This window comes from Humulus lupulus, chromosome 2 (assembly GCF_963169125.1).
Source record: "Humulus lupulus chromosome 2, drHumLupu1.1, whole genome shotgun sequence".
NCBI lineage: Eukaryota > Viridiplantae > Streptophyta > Magnoliopsida > Rosales > Cannabaceae > Humulus > Humulus lupulus.
In genome coordinates, this window is record NC_084794.1 from 2,216,891 (window position 1) to 2,235,001 (window position 18,111).

Below are 18,111 nucleotides of genomic sequence, written 5' to 3' on the forward strand. Positions count from 1 at the left end.
CATCATATTATAATATAATTCACATAAACATGCATATTATCAGTTAATGACATAATTAAGCAATTATGGCCCTCCCGGCCTACTAATCCATCCATTAAACCGCATTAGGAATTTCTGGGGCATTACACAATAGAAGGCTGCCAATAGCTAATCTCCTCAGCTATATCCTCTAGTTCAATCTTGATTCCAAGTTTCCTACCCTGATTCAGAGTAGGGCTTACTCCATTTGGCGATTCTCCACTAGATCGTACAACAGGTTGTTCAATTGAATGAGATCTCAAAATCGGAGTAGAAGCATTCTTACCTAACAACACATCCTGCATAGCTTGCTCAGATATAGCCAGCCAACTCCCAAGATCAGTGCGAATTTCAGTCTGTCGTGGAGTGGAATCATGCATCACTTGGGATGGATCCGTGTTCAACTTCGGAGACTCCATATCTGCATCATCGATGATTTCTAACTCCTGTATCCCCAGAATTGCATCCATAGACCGCATTTTAATGATTCTATCAGAAGAAGATGGACCTCGCTTCTTGCCATTACTCTTTGCCTTAGCTTTTCCCCCATTCCTAGCCCCCTTAGCCATAGCTCCGGCGAGAGACACCGAGAGAGAAGAAAAGAGGAAAATAAAAATGTTATCATATTATATATATATTTAAAAAAAAATCATAAACAACGTTTTTGTTTAATTTTTTATTTAATATATTTATGTTATTTTTTTTATATATAATATTATTTATTTATTTGAAATATTTATATAACAATGGTATAAATTTAATAAATAAATTATATAAATAAAACTAAGAAATGCACGTTACTTATTTCTTGTATTTAGTATATATATATAAGGGGTGGGCAATGATGATTTTGCTCGTATAGTTAATTATTTAATGAGAGGATGGAAATGTATTTTTAGAATAATTTTTGCATTTAAAAGTCTCAATCTAAAAGTCAATGCATGTAGCACTCTATTAATAGATTGTTCGGTGGATTATAATTGCATCAAAAAATATTAAGGTAATTATCCATCCAAATAATATCTCAAACAAGCTTAATTAAGATAAAATCAAACTATTTTATTTTTGGTGAAATAGCTCTATAACACTTTATATATATAGAGAGATTTATTTTTGCAAAGTGACTAATTAGTTAAATCATATGCAAAATATAAATTTTGTGCCAAATTTAGCACAAAAAATGAGTCAATGTTATATTTGGCTCAACATTTACAATTGTAGTCCAATGCTCAAGATGCAAATTAACTAAAATTAAAAGTCAACAATTCATTTAATCTTTATTAGTACTATACAAAAAGTTTTTTTTTTTTATTGTAAAAAAAATAGTCATTAATTGTTGATTAGTAAATTAGTGGCAATATTGTAAATAAAAAAATAAAATTTATTGTTGTGTCAAATTTGGCGCATACTATATATTATACCAAATTTAATAAACTAACAAAAAATAAAATAAAACAAAAACTACATTAAACGTTATTTTTTTACATATTTAAATAAGATATTTTTTTGATTAAATACCTAATGAACTAACAAAAAATAAAATAATAAAAAAAACTACAAATATATACTACATAATATACTAATAAAAGATTATCCAAACGAGTAATCAACATTTTGATAAAACACAAGGTCCACGAGTTAATTTTAAAAAATAAAGAGTCCAAACGGGTAATCGGCTAAAATACAAAGTTCAAAATGGTGTGAACCCTTAAGTAAAACATAAATTATATATATTTATATAATTTACTTTCTTTAAAGAAATTTTAACACTTTGAATAAATACATAGTCCAAAGGTTAATTTTTTTAAAATAAAGAGTCAAAATAAGTAATCGGCCAAAGTATAGTGTTCAGATAACCAATCTATCTATTCCTATTTTTAACATCTTGACAAAACTTGAGGTCCACAAATTAATTTTTAAAAATAAAGACCTCAACGAGTAATCGGCTAAAATACAATGTTCAAAATGATGTGAACCCTTACAAAAAAACATAAATTATATATAATTTAATTTTTATAAAGAATTTTTAACCTTTTGAATAAATATATGGTCCAAATGTTAATTTATAAAAATAAAGGGTCAAAACGGGTAATTGGCCAAAATACAATGTTCAAATAATCGATTTATCCAATCCTATATTTAACCTTTTAACAAAACACGAGTTCTAAAAGTTAATTTTAAAAAATAAAAGGTTCAAATGGGTAATCGCCTAAAATAAATCTTACACAAAACATAAATTTCCATATACATAATTTAGATTTTTTATAAAAAAAAAAAGCACACAAAGCGTATAATAATGATAATAATAATAAAAAATAAATAAATGCATACGTACAACAAATTTTTTGAACTTTGTTTTCAGTACTTTAATTATTTATAATTTTTCAAAAACTTGCAAGAGATTTGATATACAATGGACACCATTATGAAAAAAACAATTGTGTTCAATACGCCCTCATGTGTCCATATAAGGAACATGTTGTACGAGTATGGTGAAAAAGAATCCATGTCGTAGCATTCTCTTAAAAGTATTTTAAAATATGTATATTTTTTAATAATTACAAAAGACTGCGCGAAACGCAGTTATGTTTTCTAGTTATTAATATTCTTCGTCTATACTTTATTGCTCTTCATTTTTAACTATTATTTTCATTGAGTAATTAACACAATCAATAGAGCTACGCAAATCCAGCAAATAAAATAAAATAAAAATAGAGGTTTAAACAAAAATATGGCTTCAACCTTGAATCCTATTTTTCTTGCTTCCGAAATATGTGGAAATTCGTTACTGTAACCAGTTACAACTGTCTTAGTTTTATAGTGGTAGCCGTTACAATTTTTTAGTTTGAGAATGTAACTGGTTACAAGTCTAAACCAAAAGACAACTAACCAGTTACTATGTTGTGTTTTTGAAGACTAGTAATTGGTTACTCTCTAAATTGAAAAACATACAATGTGTTTATAGAACAAGATCCAAATATAAAATCGAATATGACATGTTTCTATTCTCTTGGCGAATTAGAAAAATATTTATAGAAAAATGATAAGAATAAATAATAACTTTGTTAAAATTTAAGCAATAAATAATTAGTTACAATTTTAGAGTGATAGTGGGTGGTTATAAGTATAACACTAGTTACAGTTTTTAGTGTGATAGCTGATTATAAACATAACACTTATTACCACTTTTAAAGTGGTAACCGATTACAAACATAATATAATAACTAGTTATTGTCTTTAGAGTATAACCAATATCAATAAATTAATACTACATGTATTGATGATGTTTTCATTTTGATGACCTACCATTTTTTTTAGTGTTACCAGTTATCAAGAACATATTTTAAAAAAACCAAACATTACATTACATTACAAATAATAGATATAAGTTTGAATAACTTATTTATATTTTATTTATCTTTAAAGTGACTTTTTGTTTTCTCAAAAATCACACATGTTATATTTTATATGAGTTTTTTTAATAAAGTTTACACAAATATGGTTTTTTTTTTAAAAAAAAAAAGTTACTCTATGGTTTTTTTTTAAGAATTTTCATTTTTATGAGTTTAATTTATCATATTTTTGAAGAAAAGTTGGTTTATGTCATAGTTTTCGATAACAAAACTAATACATAAATACAATATAATTTACATATATGAGTTATGTATAGAAACACATTATATATATAATAGAAAATGATGCATTCAGACAAACTTTGTCTTTAATGAGGATTAGAAGTAATAATCCTCATTGAAGACAAAGTTGGAAGTAAATGAAAAGAAAAAAGTCTATTAAAAAAAGGGTAGTGACAACACGCATCTTCTCTCCCACACGTTTCCTATTCCCTATATTATTATTATTATTAAATCTATCTCATAACTTTCATTTTCTCTCTTTTTTCCCTAATACCCTAGTCGCCTCCTCTTATTTTCTCTTTCTCTATTTCTCACTCAAACCCCATTCATCTCTCCTAGCTCTTTCTTTTTCGGATCACCACGCACCACAATGACTACCACCGCGACAACCACCACGACCACCACCCACGCCTCTTTGAAGCCATGAACCTATGACGCCGCCTCCTTCCATCCTTGTCGAAGCCGCTAGCCTTCAGCGCCAACTCTTCTTGTTTTATATTTGGATCTTGTTCTCTATTTTTTTTTTTTCCGTTTTGTATATCACAAATTTATAATGTGTTTTGTATATTTTGGACAATTAGTGTTTGTTTGTGTGTATTTTTTTATTTTTGATATAGATTTGAATCTTGGTTTTAATGAGTTCTTGTTGTTGTTCTTTCTGCATTGGTTTTCAGGATAAATTTATTTTATTAATAAATTCAATTTCAATTTGTTGGATAGTAATTTAAATAATATATTAAAAAAATTAAATAATTAATTTTCGATTTAAAAAAAATAGAAATACATTTAACTTCTCTTTTTGGGAGACGTTGGAGACATCTCACGTCTCCCAATGAGAGACGTTGAAAGTCCCGCTTTTGGACACCTTTCAACGTCTCTCACTAGGAGATGTGGGATGTCTCTCACGTCTTTCAATGAGAGACATTAAAAATCCACCTACGATGACTCCACTTCTAACATCTCCCCTAGCGGGAGACATTGTAAACTTTTAATGTCTTCCAAATGAAGTAATAAAACTCTGATATTGTCGTAGTGGGTGCACCCTCTTTGTGTTTTCAGTACTTAGATGATTTTTGGTGTAATTTTTTATGACTGTGTATATTGTAATTTTTTATAACATTTTGTAAATTTTCAGAAAATTTCGAATAATTTATATTGTCGAAAACATGGTTCAAACTGGTTACTTTCTACGCTCATAGAAAAATAGTCATGTGTACAACAAACTATTTGAAGCTATTTTGTTTTCGGCATTGTAAATATTATTTAGAATTCTCAAAAAATTTCTCAAATGCTCTAAATAATTACAATGTACACAGTTATAAAAAAATTGCGCCGAAAATCGTACCGAAAATAAGAGGAGATACACCAATATACCATTTTTTTTTGGGGTGCACTATAGCAGCACCATATATATATGTGGGGGTTTTTAGCGGCGAAAATACCTAATGTTTTCACAGTGTTCCACTTTTACACCCAATTTTTTTTGTGGTGAATATACCAAAACTTGCTAAAAGCCTCTCTCCATTACTACCCACTTGTTAACGGGAAATTTGATTAATCATACTTACATTAGCTTAATAATTAAAATTTGAACCAAAGTTAACCACCATATGATATCAATGCTCATCTTTCATTTAATACCAAAAATACCCCTCTCATAACACCTTTCCTCTCTATTCTCCCTCTTCCTCTCTACCTCTCTTCACCATACCTCTCTTCACCATACATTCTCTCTCACTCTCTCTTCACCATACGTTTTACACACAAGATTTTTATACTAAAATCTTGCAAGAAAGATACACATTCGGACATTGTGGATTGTTTGAGGAGAAACACCAAGCTTTGTGTTATTTTTGCTCATAGTGAAGATATTAAATGGGTAAGTGATTTTCTTTGATTCTTGTTGTTGTTGGTTGCTTTTATGATTCATAATGTTGTTTATATGTTGGATCTATAGTTTGTTGGTATTTTTTGCTGTTTTTTTTTGTGAAAATCGTGTTATGTGAAAATCTGCGTTTTCTTGGGTTCCCTGAGTTTTTTTCTAAATGCCCGATAGTGTCCGATAGAGACCCGATACAGGCACGATAGTTGTTGAGTTTCAAGGTTAGGGATGAAGGTCCGATGGCAACCCGATGGTTGCCCGATAGTTTGGTTACCCGATGGTTATAAGGGTACGATGGCTACCCGATGGTTGCCCCGATTATTATTTTAAATCTACACATCCTTTTAAGTACGATAATGGATCGATAGTAGTCCGATATATGCCCGATAGTTATTATTAAGTTACTGCTGACCTAATAGTACGATGGTACTCGATGTTACCCGATACTTGCCCGATATTAGTGTTTTAAGTGATCAAAAAACATAAATAAAACTTTGCCCGATACCGCCCGATATGGCCCGATACTGGTACGATTCCCAAACATTTGAACTAAATTTCGACATTTTGTTGCCATTTACTGATTTTTTTTCTTTGTACATGATAGGGTCAACTTTGTTCGCGTACTTAATGTATAATGGTGTTTGGGAGCGTGAAGGTAGAGATTGGGTTTTTAATGGAGCCGAAAATTTAACGTTCGAGTTGGAGAAGGACATAACTTACTCACAACTTGTTGAACTTCTGTACTCAGAGCTGGAGGTTGACAAAGTGCAGTATGACCTGAAATTAGAAGTGAATTATAAGTACATGAAAGGGTTAATGTATCGGCCTGAACTTATAAGGAATGACAAGGGTGTAAGCTTATATTTGTCAATGCTTTTGAAGAAGCCAGATGAATTTGTTCCCCTTTTTGTGACTTTGGTGGAGAAGAATATCATTGTTGATCGTAATCCTCCACCAAGTACTGTTAAGGATACTCGTAGTGAGGTTGGGACTTATGTTCCAGAAACAAATCCGGAGGTGCTGGTAGCCACTGCTATACCTGAATCAAACCCTTTCATACCAACAGTTGACCATGTAGCACAGATGCCATTTCATGATGATTTTCCTGATTGTCCTGACCCTGAAAATGATTTTGAGGGCAATGACGACCAAGAAACAGAGGTCCGTTCTCAAGCTTTGAGCCTGAGTCCACTGTCGTACCAAATACCGAGGCAAACAACATGTAGAAGTAGACCCCGTAGAGAAGATCGCCAAACACCTGGTACTAGTAGTAGTCGTCCAGACGGAACAAATGATGCTAGAGAATTTAGTGATCCACTCTCTTCTTCGACATATTATAGTAAATTCAAAGCTCAGATGTTTACAAGAGAAGACATTGAGGATAATAGTCACTATATATCTATGGGTGGCACATCGGGCGGGGAGATTCATTTAGGAAAGTTTTTCAGAGACAAGGAACATTTAAAAAAGGTTGCTGGCTTGTTTGCAATGAAGAAGGGATTCGACTTTATAGTTAAGAAGTCTGGTACTGATGTTTGGTATATTACATGCAAGGATCCTGATTGTGGGTGGAGGTTAAGAGGGAAGAAGAAGCAACTTTCTAACATGTTCGAGGTGACAGCATTTGAAAATGTACACACATGTTCCCTCGATGTTCGAAAAAAAGATAACCGTCAAGCATCACCTTTGGTAGTTGCCGAACTGATCAAGGATAAATTCTCAGTTAACGGTTCAGATTATTTAGCCTCCAAAATAAGAGAAGATATGAAGAATTCTTTCGGGATCGAAATGAGTTATGAGAAGGCTTGGAGATGCAGAGAGAAAGCACTCCACATAGTTAGGGGTACGCCTGAAGCTTCATATTCGAAGTTACCTGGGTACTTGCACATGCTGCGGTTGAACAATCCCGATTCCATTACTGATTTCAAGGTAGACGAGGGTCGCTTCAAGTATTGCTTTTTTTCTCTGGGTGCTTATAGGCGGGGATTCAAGTTTTGTCGACCTGTTATATGTATTGATGGGTCCTTCTTGAAAACTAGGTATGGTGGCCAAATGTTGTGTGCCGTGGCATTGGATTCAGACAGCCACATATTTCCGATTGCTTTCGCAATGGTTGACAGTGAGAACCACGACTCTTGGACCTATTTCATGAGGAAGTTGAAACAAGCGATTGGTGATGTTGAGAACTTAGCATTCGTATCGGATAGGCATCAAAGCATTGTTCATGCTTTGGAACTTGTCTTCCCTGATGCACCCCATGGCGCATGCTACCACCACATTATTATGAACGTGGCTAGCAAGTTCAAGACTGATTGCTTCACGGATCATATTTACAGTTGTGCATACTCGTATAAGAAGACAGATTTTGAAAGAGAATTTGAAAAGATAAAAGCAATGGATGTTCGAGTTGCACTATATCTTGAGGGCATTGGATTTGAAAGATGGGTTCGTGCGTACTTTCCAGGGGACCGTTACAATGTAATGACAAGTAATTGGGCTGAAAGTTTCAACAGCAAAACTAAGGACGCAAGAGCCTTCCCGATCACTGCTTTTTTTGAATTCATCAGGTTTACTATTCAAACATGGTTTGCTACTCGAAAGGAAAACGCTGAAAAGTATAGCACGACTCTATCACCAGTTATGGAGGGGGACTTGTCATGTCAATTTGAGAAATCTCGGTTCTTAAGCGTCGACAGAGCTGGACCTTATACATTTAATGTCCACCCCGGAGGAACAGTTCAGAGCGGTGGTATAGTTGATTTGGAGGCACGACAATGCAGTTGCGGCCTATTCCAAATCATGAAGATTCCTTGTCCACATGCATGTGCTGCTACTCAAGAACGAAATATTAGCATGTACGCATTGTGCTCTCAATATTACACAAGAGAGAGTTGGAAGAGCACATATGAGGGGACAATTATGCCAGTTGGTGATGAGGATGATTGGGAATTGCCTGAAGACATTAAGAACATCCAAGTTGGAGTACCGATTGAGAAGAAACCTGTAGGCCGACCGAAGAAGCAAAAGGTCGGACGAATTAGGAAAAATCGATATCCTTCTAATGGAGAGAAGGTTGTGATACAACGATGTTGTAGCAAGTGTGGTGGTAAAGGGCACAACAAAGCGTCTTGCAAGTACCGAGGTTAACTTGTTTTGTTTGTATTCTAGTTGACCTATTATGTTTTATTTCTGCTTGAACTAGTAATATTTGTTATGTGCTGGATTTTGCAGGTTTTTTTCTGTTTTTTTCTCCATTATGAAACTCTTAAATATGTAATAATCCAGTGTTGGTTCGATAGTGCACGATGCCGGTACGACAATGCACGATATTGTTTGTTGTAGGATTATTTAAATGTATCTTACAATATGGTACGACGTTGCTCGATGTAGTACGATAGTTAATGTACGACATTAGGGTACGATAATGTACGATATTGGTCCGATAATGGTACGATGGTATGGTTTCAGGACTGTTCGTGAAATTTGTGAGGCAAGTGAGGGTACGATAGAGTACGATAGTGATCGATGATAGTACGATGCAAAGATTAAGCACATTAAAATGTAGTAATTACAAAAAGAGCAATCAAAAAAATTATACAATTCAAAAAAATTAAGACCGTTCAACATAAGTTTTGGTAGAATAAGTCTACACACCACCTTTGCCTAATAAGTTTCATATTATTGTCAGTTACATTATCAAATGGTAGTTGTAGAAGCTTATGTTCAATATGCTCAATTACGTAACATCCGCAATCGCCACTGCATTAGAAAATAAACAATAATTTAATAAAGTTTTGTAATTAAGAAATAATAATTAATATGTGATATTTAATAAAGTTCACCTGGATTTTGTTTGCGGTACGAATTCACGTGGAATGAGTTTCCAATCGAAGGGTCTGACCTGACTCTCTGATGCTGTCAACTGAGGCGCGAGTATAACGTCATGGTTCTCAAATAAACCGGACTGTCGCAAGACCGACGGGAAAATGGTACACCAGTCAACCATCAAGCTGATCAAATCGTTTTCGGAAATTGATCCAATACTGGAGTCAAAGATGTTGAGCATCCACCCATTCAGGTCTGCCTCTACAGCTACCCAATGCATTTGGTCTTTCAAGAAGAGGGCAAAATAAATGAACTCCTTGTTCTGCCAACTCGGTAAGAACTGGACTGCATCACCCCTAACCAGGTCCAATATACTGTCATCCCAACTAAATCTAGAGTAGTCAGAACCTGGAAAAGCGTCCCACCGACCCTTCAATGATTCGGGAAAAATTGTAGGCATAACAACACATTTCTGAGGGTACACGTTAGGATAAAATTCTAGACGCCTCCTCATGAGATGGAATGCTGCATCTAAATGCTACATTAAAGGAAAATTAAGTCAGTAACCACAATATCGTACCAAAATAAACAAACAAAAAAACTATCAGACATGAATATAGTAACTATCGTACCCCAATCGTACATGAATATATTAACAATAAAACCTTCTATCGTACCAATATCGTGTTAATGTCGTACCATCATCGTACCTTTATGGCAAAAACTAGTATTATACACCATCGTACCCACTAGCGTCCCACTGTCGTACCATCATCGTACATTATCGTACTACCATCGTACCTAAATTGTCCCACTACAAATTCTAAAATTATGATGGTAATAGTAACTACTTAACAAATTATATCGTACCACTATCGTGCTAATGTCGTACCACCATCGTACCATTGACATAAACAGTTTATAATTTGACACTTATAATTATCGTACTACTTTCGTACCATATCGTACCCATATCGTACCACTATATATAGAAACATTTAAATAAATTTTCAACATTATTTAATTATGAAGTTATAGAAAACTTACAGAGTCAGAAAGCCATGTCCTCGGAGTATGCAGTTTCAGGAACCAAGCAGCATCGTGTGTCCCTGAGAAGCATTCCCTCGGATATTTATTCCCAATGGTGCCAAGCAACCACTTGTGAAAGGTCATAAGTAATTTACCATCAACAACCCTCAATGGATCCACATTCACTGCTGTCTTCGATTTCTTATTCCTTTTCCTCATTGCAGTGTACTCATCGAACCACCTAGGCCTCTTTCTTTCTCTCCTCTTCTCCGGTGCTGGTGGAGCTATGTTTAAGAATTGTACTTCAGAATCTTCAGTATCTCCGATTACAGTAATTTGCATATCCTCTGGTGTGCGAAAAATGTGATCATCTACATCATCAGGTCTGTAATCGTTAGGGAGAATGTCTTCATCTACAGGAGACTGAGGGCCTTCTTCAGTGGACTGAGGGTGTGGATCTGGAACTGGCCTACTAAGATCTTCCATCATTGTCATAAGCTTCTGCAATTGACCCAAGATCTCGGACTGACCTTTAATAAGGGCACTTTGTTGCCCTTCAACCTTTTCCAACCTGGCCAAAATCATAGAGTAGCCTGGTTGCTCAGCTTGGGAGGAGGTGCTGGCATGAGGTGTTGATGGGGGAACCTCAGGTGCCTCAGGTTGAGCTGGTGGAACCTCCTTAAAAATATTTGCTGCTTCTGCTTGCTCAGCTAACTTTTCAGCAAGCTTTTCAGCCTGGCTCTGTAAGGCTTCCTGTGTAGGCTGTCCATCGGGACCCACCTCTATTTCCTCTAACCCCATGTCCACATACAATGGGGCTTCATTGTCTGTAAGGGTCCTCACATACTGTTCTTCAGCAGGTCGGGCACACAGGTAGGGGTATACTGTCAACTGCCACAAAAAACAATGCATATTTAGATTGGAAAGTAAAACAATATATCATGTCAATTGGTAAACTATCGTACCCCAATCGTACCCATATCGTACCCATATCATGCAATTATCGTACCCATATCGTACCCATAACATAACAATATCGTACCCGTAAGTGAGAATTGCTTGCTAACTATCGTACCATCATCGTACAACATCGTACCAATATCGTACCACTACTACTACATTAACAAAGAATACATATCGTACCCCCATCGGACCATCATCGTACCAAATCGTACCACTTAGTCAGTTTTCAAACAGTTGACAAAAAACCACAAAATAACCCCATAATCGTACTCAAATCGTACTCTATCGTATTCCTATCGTGCAGTACCCATAAAATTGCATATCTAGAAAAAAATATAGAACATTCAAAAGTAAAGTAAAAGCTCACCTTTTTGGCAAACAACTTAATAAGTTGCTCTTTGTGTATCTCTACTTTCTCCTTGCTCTGCCAGTTGATCATTCTTGGTATGCCTTGGCCCAATCTCACAGCATGATCCTGACCCAACTCAATGATGGACTCAAATGCCCAATACTGCAATGCTGCAGCATACCCATAAATAGAGTACTTGGCCTCCTTTTGAGTCTTTCCTTTCTCAATCTTCTTCTGTAAATGCTTCTTCATTTCAACAAAGTCTTTTTGACAAGTTTGTAACAACTTCTGGTATGATATCTTCCCCCACGGGTACTGGAAAAAGAAGTCAACGTCGTCTACCATCTTCAGCATGTCAGTCCAAACCATCAACTTCTCCTCACGACCTTTCAAAACACCCTCAACTAATAAGCACAAACCCATCTTGTACACATCATCAACTATTTGACAACTCTCAAAAGTTCTGCGCAGTTGCCCTATGCTCACTTGGGAATGACCATTGAAGTACTCAAGAATTAACCGATCCGAAGTGGTCTTCGCTTTAATCTCAGCTTCAGACGGTCCGGCCTCAAAATTTAAACCAGTAACTAAAGCGAACTCCAATTGGCTAAATCTACATCTTTTTTTCCCAATATAAAACTGGACTTCGTCAGTCTTCTCCCCTCTGAATTTGTGCAACAACAATTGATGGACTAAGGCACCAGAAAAATTTAATGGTTCCGCCATGAAGAACTGTTTGAAAGGGGATTCCTTCACCCTATCCAATAAACCACACTGTATAAATTTTGCTTTAATCTTTGGAAAGTACCAACTGCCGCGCCAAGTGATACGTCCCGTAAAATGTTCCTCTACTGGAACTATCAGTTGTGGAGGTCTTAAGTTCTGCATAAAACAAATAAATACCCAATTAAATAGAATAACAAAAAAAAACATCAAATTTTATATTCTGCAATATACTATCGAGCAACTATCGGAATCTATCGCACCATATCGGACACCAATGGAAAACTGGAACTATAACATTATCGTGCACAATCGTACCTCACATCGTACACCATCGTATTATAACATACACAACAATTTGTTCCCACTATCGGGCACACATCGTACCCAACATCGTACCCTATCGTACCTCCATCTTCAACCTCAAGTTATCAGAAAACACAACCTATCGTACCACCATCGAACCACTATCGTACCCCTATCGTACACTCATCTTCAACCTGAAGTTATGAGAAACACAAATACTATCGTACCCATATCGACCCACTATCGTACCTTATCGTACCTCTAAAAAAACCCAGAAATTTTTTTCAAAATTTTACGGTTTATCAGATGTCACACAGTCAGATTTAACACAGTCAAATTCAACAATACATACTATAACATTTTTTAATGGAGAAGAGATTAAAAAAAACACATACCCTAGACATTTTTGCGCAATGGGGTGTCGGTTTTTCTTCTCCGGTGAGGGGTTGGAGCTTGGTTTTTCTTCGTCTCCGGTGGGGGTTGGGGCTTGGTTTTTCTTCGTCTCCAGTGGGGGTTGGGGCTTGGTTTTTCTACGTCTCCGGTGGGGGTTTTTCCGACCGTCGGGTGAGGGAGAGAGCAGCGTCGGGTGATGGTGGGTGAGGGAGAGAGAAGCGTCGGGTGTGAGTACTTACGTTGCTCGATGGTTTTGTGGGAGTGAAGAGTTGGGATTTGGGAGGGAACGGGAAATGGGCAGGGGAAAAGCCGAAAGGTACGGTTTTTATCAAGTTTTTTTATCACTATCGTGTACCATCGGGTAAAATCGTGTACCATCGTACTATTGGGCAAGCATCGGGCACTTATCGGGTACCATCGTGTACAATCATACTAATAGGTCTGCATTAACTTAATAACAACTATCGGGCATGCATCGGACTCGTATCGATCCATTATCGTACTTAAAGGGTTTGTAGAATGAAAATAAATATCGGGCAACCATCGGGTAGCCATCGAACCTTAATGACCATCGGGTAACCAAAACATATCGGGCAAGCATCGGGTGGCCATCGGACCTCATCACTAACCTTGAAACCCAACAACTATCGTCCCTGCATCGGGCCTATATCGGACACTATCGGGCATTTAGAAAAAAATTCAAGGAACCCAAAAAAACGCAGATTTTCACAGACCACGATTTTCACCCAAAAAACAGCAAAAAATACCAACAAACTACAGATCCAACATCTAAACAGCAATCTAAATCAAAAAAACAACCAACAACAATAAGAATCAAAGAAAATTACTTACCCATGTGTATCTTTTTTGCAAGATTTTAGAGAGGAAAGGTATGGGATTTTGTTATGAGAGGGGTATTTTTGGTATTAAATGAAAGATAAGCATTTGTATCATAGGGTGGTTAACTTTGGTTCAAATTTTAATTATTAAGCTAATGTAAGCATGATTTATCAAATTTCCCCTTGTTAACACAGCTAATGGTGCTTATGTGACATTGACGTGACCTGACCGAAATAAGGTGTCATTGCCATGTATACAATATAAAATAATATTTAATAATTAAAAAATATATTTTTATAATCAAAATCAAATTATTTTTTTTAAATTATAAAATCTATCAAATAAAAATTAATAAATATAACTACAAAATAAAAAGTAACCACTACCCCACGTCTTCTCCAATCCCCACATTTTCTTCTTTTTTCTTTATCTTTTTCTCTTTCTATGCCTAGATTTTCTCAGCCCCCACTTTTTTTTCTTCTTCTTCTTCTTCTTCTTTTCTCTCTTTGCCCAGATTTTCGCACCCCCAACCCCATTTTTTTCTTTTTTTGCACCTCCTATTTTTTTTCTTCTTTTTTCTTTTTCTTTTTCTTTTTCTTCATCTTCTTCTTCTATCATGCCCAAGTTTTATGAGCTCCTTTTTTTTTCTTCTTTTTCTCTTGCCCATATTATTATGGATGTTTGGATATTGAGAAAGTTTGAGAGAAGAAAAGAAAATCTGAATTTTTTCTTTTGGATCTCATTTGTATGAATTTGAGTATTTGTTTATCAATGATTTGTATGAATTTGTGTTTATACTCTCTCTTTGTACAAGTTTTATTTTAAAAAAAATGTTTGGTAAGCTAGAAAATGAGAGAAAAAGTGTGCGAACATAGGGTTTTTGTATGTTGAAATGTTTGGTAGGCTAGAAAATTAAAGAGAAAGTGTGAGAAAATAGCAAGAAAGTGAAGAAATTTTTTTATAATAATTTTAAACTGATTTAATTTTTTCGTTTTTATCAAATTATTTTTTAATTTTGGTTATTTATTTAATTTATAATTACTTGTAACTTTAAATTAATTTTTATTTTATATTGTACACGTGGCAATGACACCTTATTTTGGTCAGTCCACGTCAATGCACATAATCACCATTAATTAATTATACTATTGAGAGCTAATGTAGGTAGGTGGGCTATTTGAATTAACACACCGAATGTTTAGTTGGTACTTGGCAGTTGGAAGAACGATCCAGTCTCATCGATTATTTATTGTTTTTCTTTTTCCAAAGTGATTATATATATAAATATAATATCTAGGTATTATTTTCAATTGCTATATAATTTAAGAAAGAGAAAACAAGTTTGAGAATTGATTTTTTTTAGAGAATACTTTTAATTTTTCTCTAAACAAGACAAGTAATGGAATTGAAAGGAATATTATACATATATTTATTGAGTTTTTATCTTTATTTAAAAAAAAAGTATGTTAAATATACCAACAAATTTGAATGGTAATTTTTGATAAAGTTATATTATTACATTTAGCTAACTATATATATATATATATATATAGATACAAGTAACATGCAATATGCATTTTGATTAGTTTTATTTATAGAATTTATTAATTATTTTTATTAAATTTATATTAATGTCATATTAATTTTGAAATAAATATCCTATTTTAATTAAATAATTTATTTATTTATTTATTTTTGTTTGAGTTTATGTTTGTTCTAGTTTTTGAATTTGGGAGTAACAACAAGAGATTATATACTATATATTTAATATAATATTAAATATTATATGTGGATTTTAAATTTAAGTTTCTTGCTAGTTTTTTGAAGAAAAATAATTTGTTGCTAATTCACAGTAGATTATATTATATATTTAATATGATATTATTCTAATAAGTGCGTTTAAGTTTAATTAAATTTTATTTAAGTTATAAAACATATGATTTTATTATTTTAAAATAATTATCATTGTAAAATATCTTATTTTTATTTTTTTAATTATTTATTTTATTTTATTTAAGTTTAAGTGTTTACAAACTACTGTTAAATATAAGAATATTCTGTTAAATATACGAATATTCCGTTAAAGTTAACATTAAAAAAATAAAAACCCGTTAAAACCAAAAATTTCCGTTATCTACACACTTATTATATAGAAGAGGTATATGATAAAAACAAGGTGCAATGTATGTTTGCTTAGTTTTAAATTGTAAATATTATGTATAATTTTAATAAAAACTGGTTCATTGTTTTTTTAAGAATATATATATATATATAATATATAATGAATTATAATTCTATAGTATATTTTATATCAATAATTTCTACATATATGACATCTAGAAAAAGTCACAGTGTAGACATTATTATATATGCATCAATTATTTTTAGTTTCTAATATATCTCACAATGTACTTTGGTAAATTTGATGAAGAAAAAAAGTTCCAATCACTTGATAAAAAATAAACCATCACACAAATTTATAAGATAAAAAAATGATATGCATGTCTTTATTATTTTTAAATAAATATGATTTAAGTATTTAAATTATCATAAAATATCTTAAAAATATCATATTTTAATAAATAAATTAATTAATTAATTTATTTTAAGTTTATGTTTATTCTAGTTTTTAAATTTGACAGTGACAACAAAAGATTATATATTATATGTTTAATATAATATTAAGTCTAATTAAATTTTATTTAAGTTATAAAATGTATGGTTTTATTATTTTTAAATAATTATCATTGTAAAATATCTCAAAATTATCATATTTTAATTTGTTTAATTATTTATTTATTTAAGTTTAAGTCAGGTTTACAATATACTATTAAATATAAGAATATTCTGTGAAAGTTAACTAGAAAAAAAATAAAAAACCGTTAAAACTAAGAATTTTCTTTATCTACACATATTTTATATAGAAGAGATATATACTAGATACAAGTAACGTGTAATGCACGTTTGCTTAATTTTATTTATAGAATTTATTAATTATATGTATTAAATTTGTATAATTGCCACATAAATTTCATATAAATAAACAATATTAAATAAAAAATTAAACCAAAATATTGTGTATAATTTTTTAAATATATATCTAATATGATAACATTTTTAAACATAAATGATAATTTTACAATTTAAATTAAGATTATGTATTATATATTATTATTATAATGATATTTTATAATATTTAAATTTATATTAACATAAGTATTAGATATCTAGTCAGTCTTGTATTAAATATTATTATAATAATAATATTATATAATATTTGAATTCATATTAATATAATTAGTAAAACATTACAATCATATATCATAATAATATTTTATATCATTTAAATTTATATTAATATAATTATTAAATATCTTGTCTTGTATTATATATATTAATATAATTATTATATATGTATTCTTATATTAAATATTATTATAATAATGATATTTTATAATATTTAAATTTATATTAATATAATTAATAAATATATATTTTTAGTTAGTTTCAAAGGTATATATTCTGTTAAATATTTAAAATATTCTGTTAAAGTTAATAAAACAAACCGTTAAAACTAATCATTTCCGTTATCTATGCTTTTTTTATTTTATTTTATAAAAGAGATATCTACATATTGTATTAAAGTAAGAATAGATATGTGTTATATTTATATATATGCATGGAAATAATTTTAATGAGTTATAAATGTTTTCACGAGGCTCGACTCAATGACTTTGACAATAGGGCCTACATATTGATTAATTAGATAGTTCAAAAGAGTGTGATATAATAATTGATGACATCGATCAGGTATCGGATTGAATCAACACAAATAATAATAGGATAACAAAAAATAATGAAAACAAGTTTGGATACAAACGTTATCAAATATTTTCTAATTAATAAATATGAAGATGATAAATTAGATAAGATCAAGCTATTCTAATGTTTTCAGACTAAATTATTATTAATAAGTTAATTTTTTACTATTTATATGTGCTCTAATTACTTAATCATTTTAAAACACATGATAAAATTAAATTACACAATCTAATTCACACTACAAAAAACAAGTCCTATACCGAGAACAAATGTCCTCGGTATAAGCCAAAATGTCCTCGGTACACCCTATATCGAGACAATGTCGT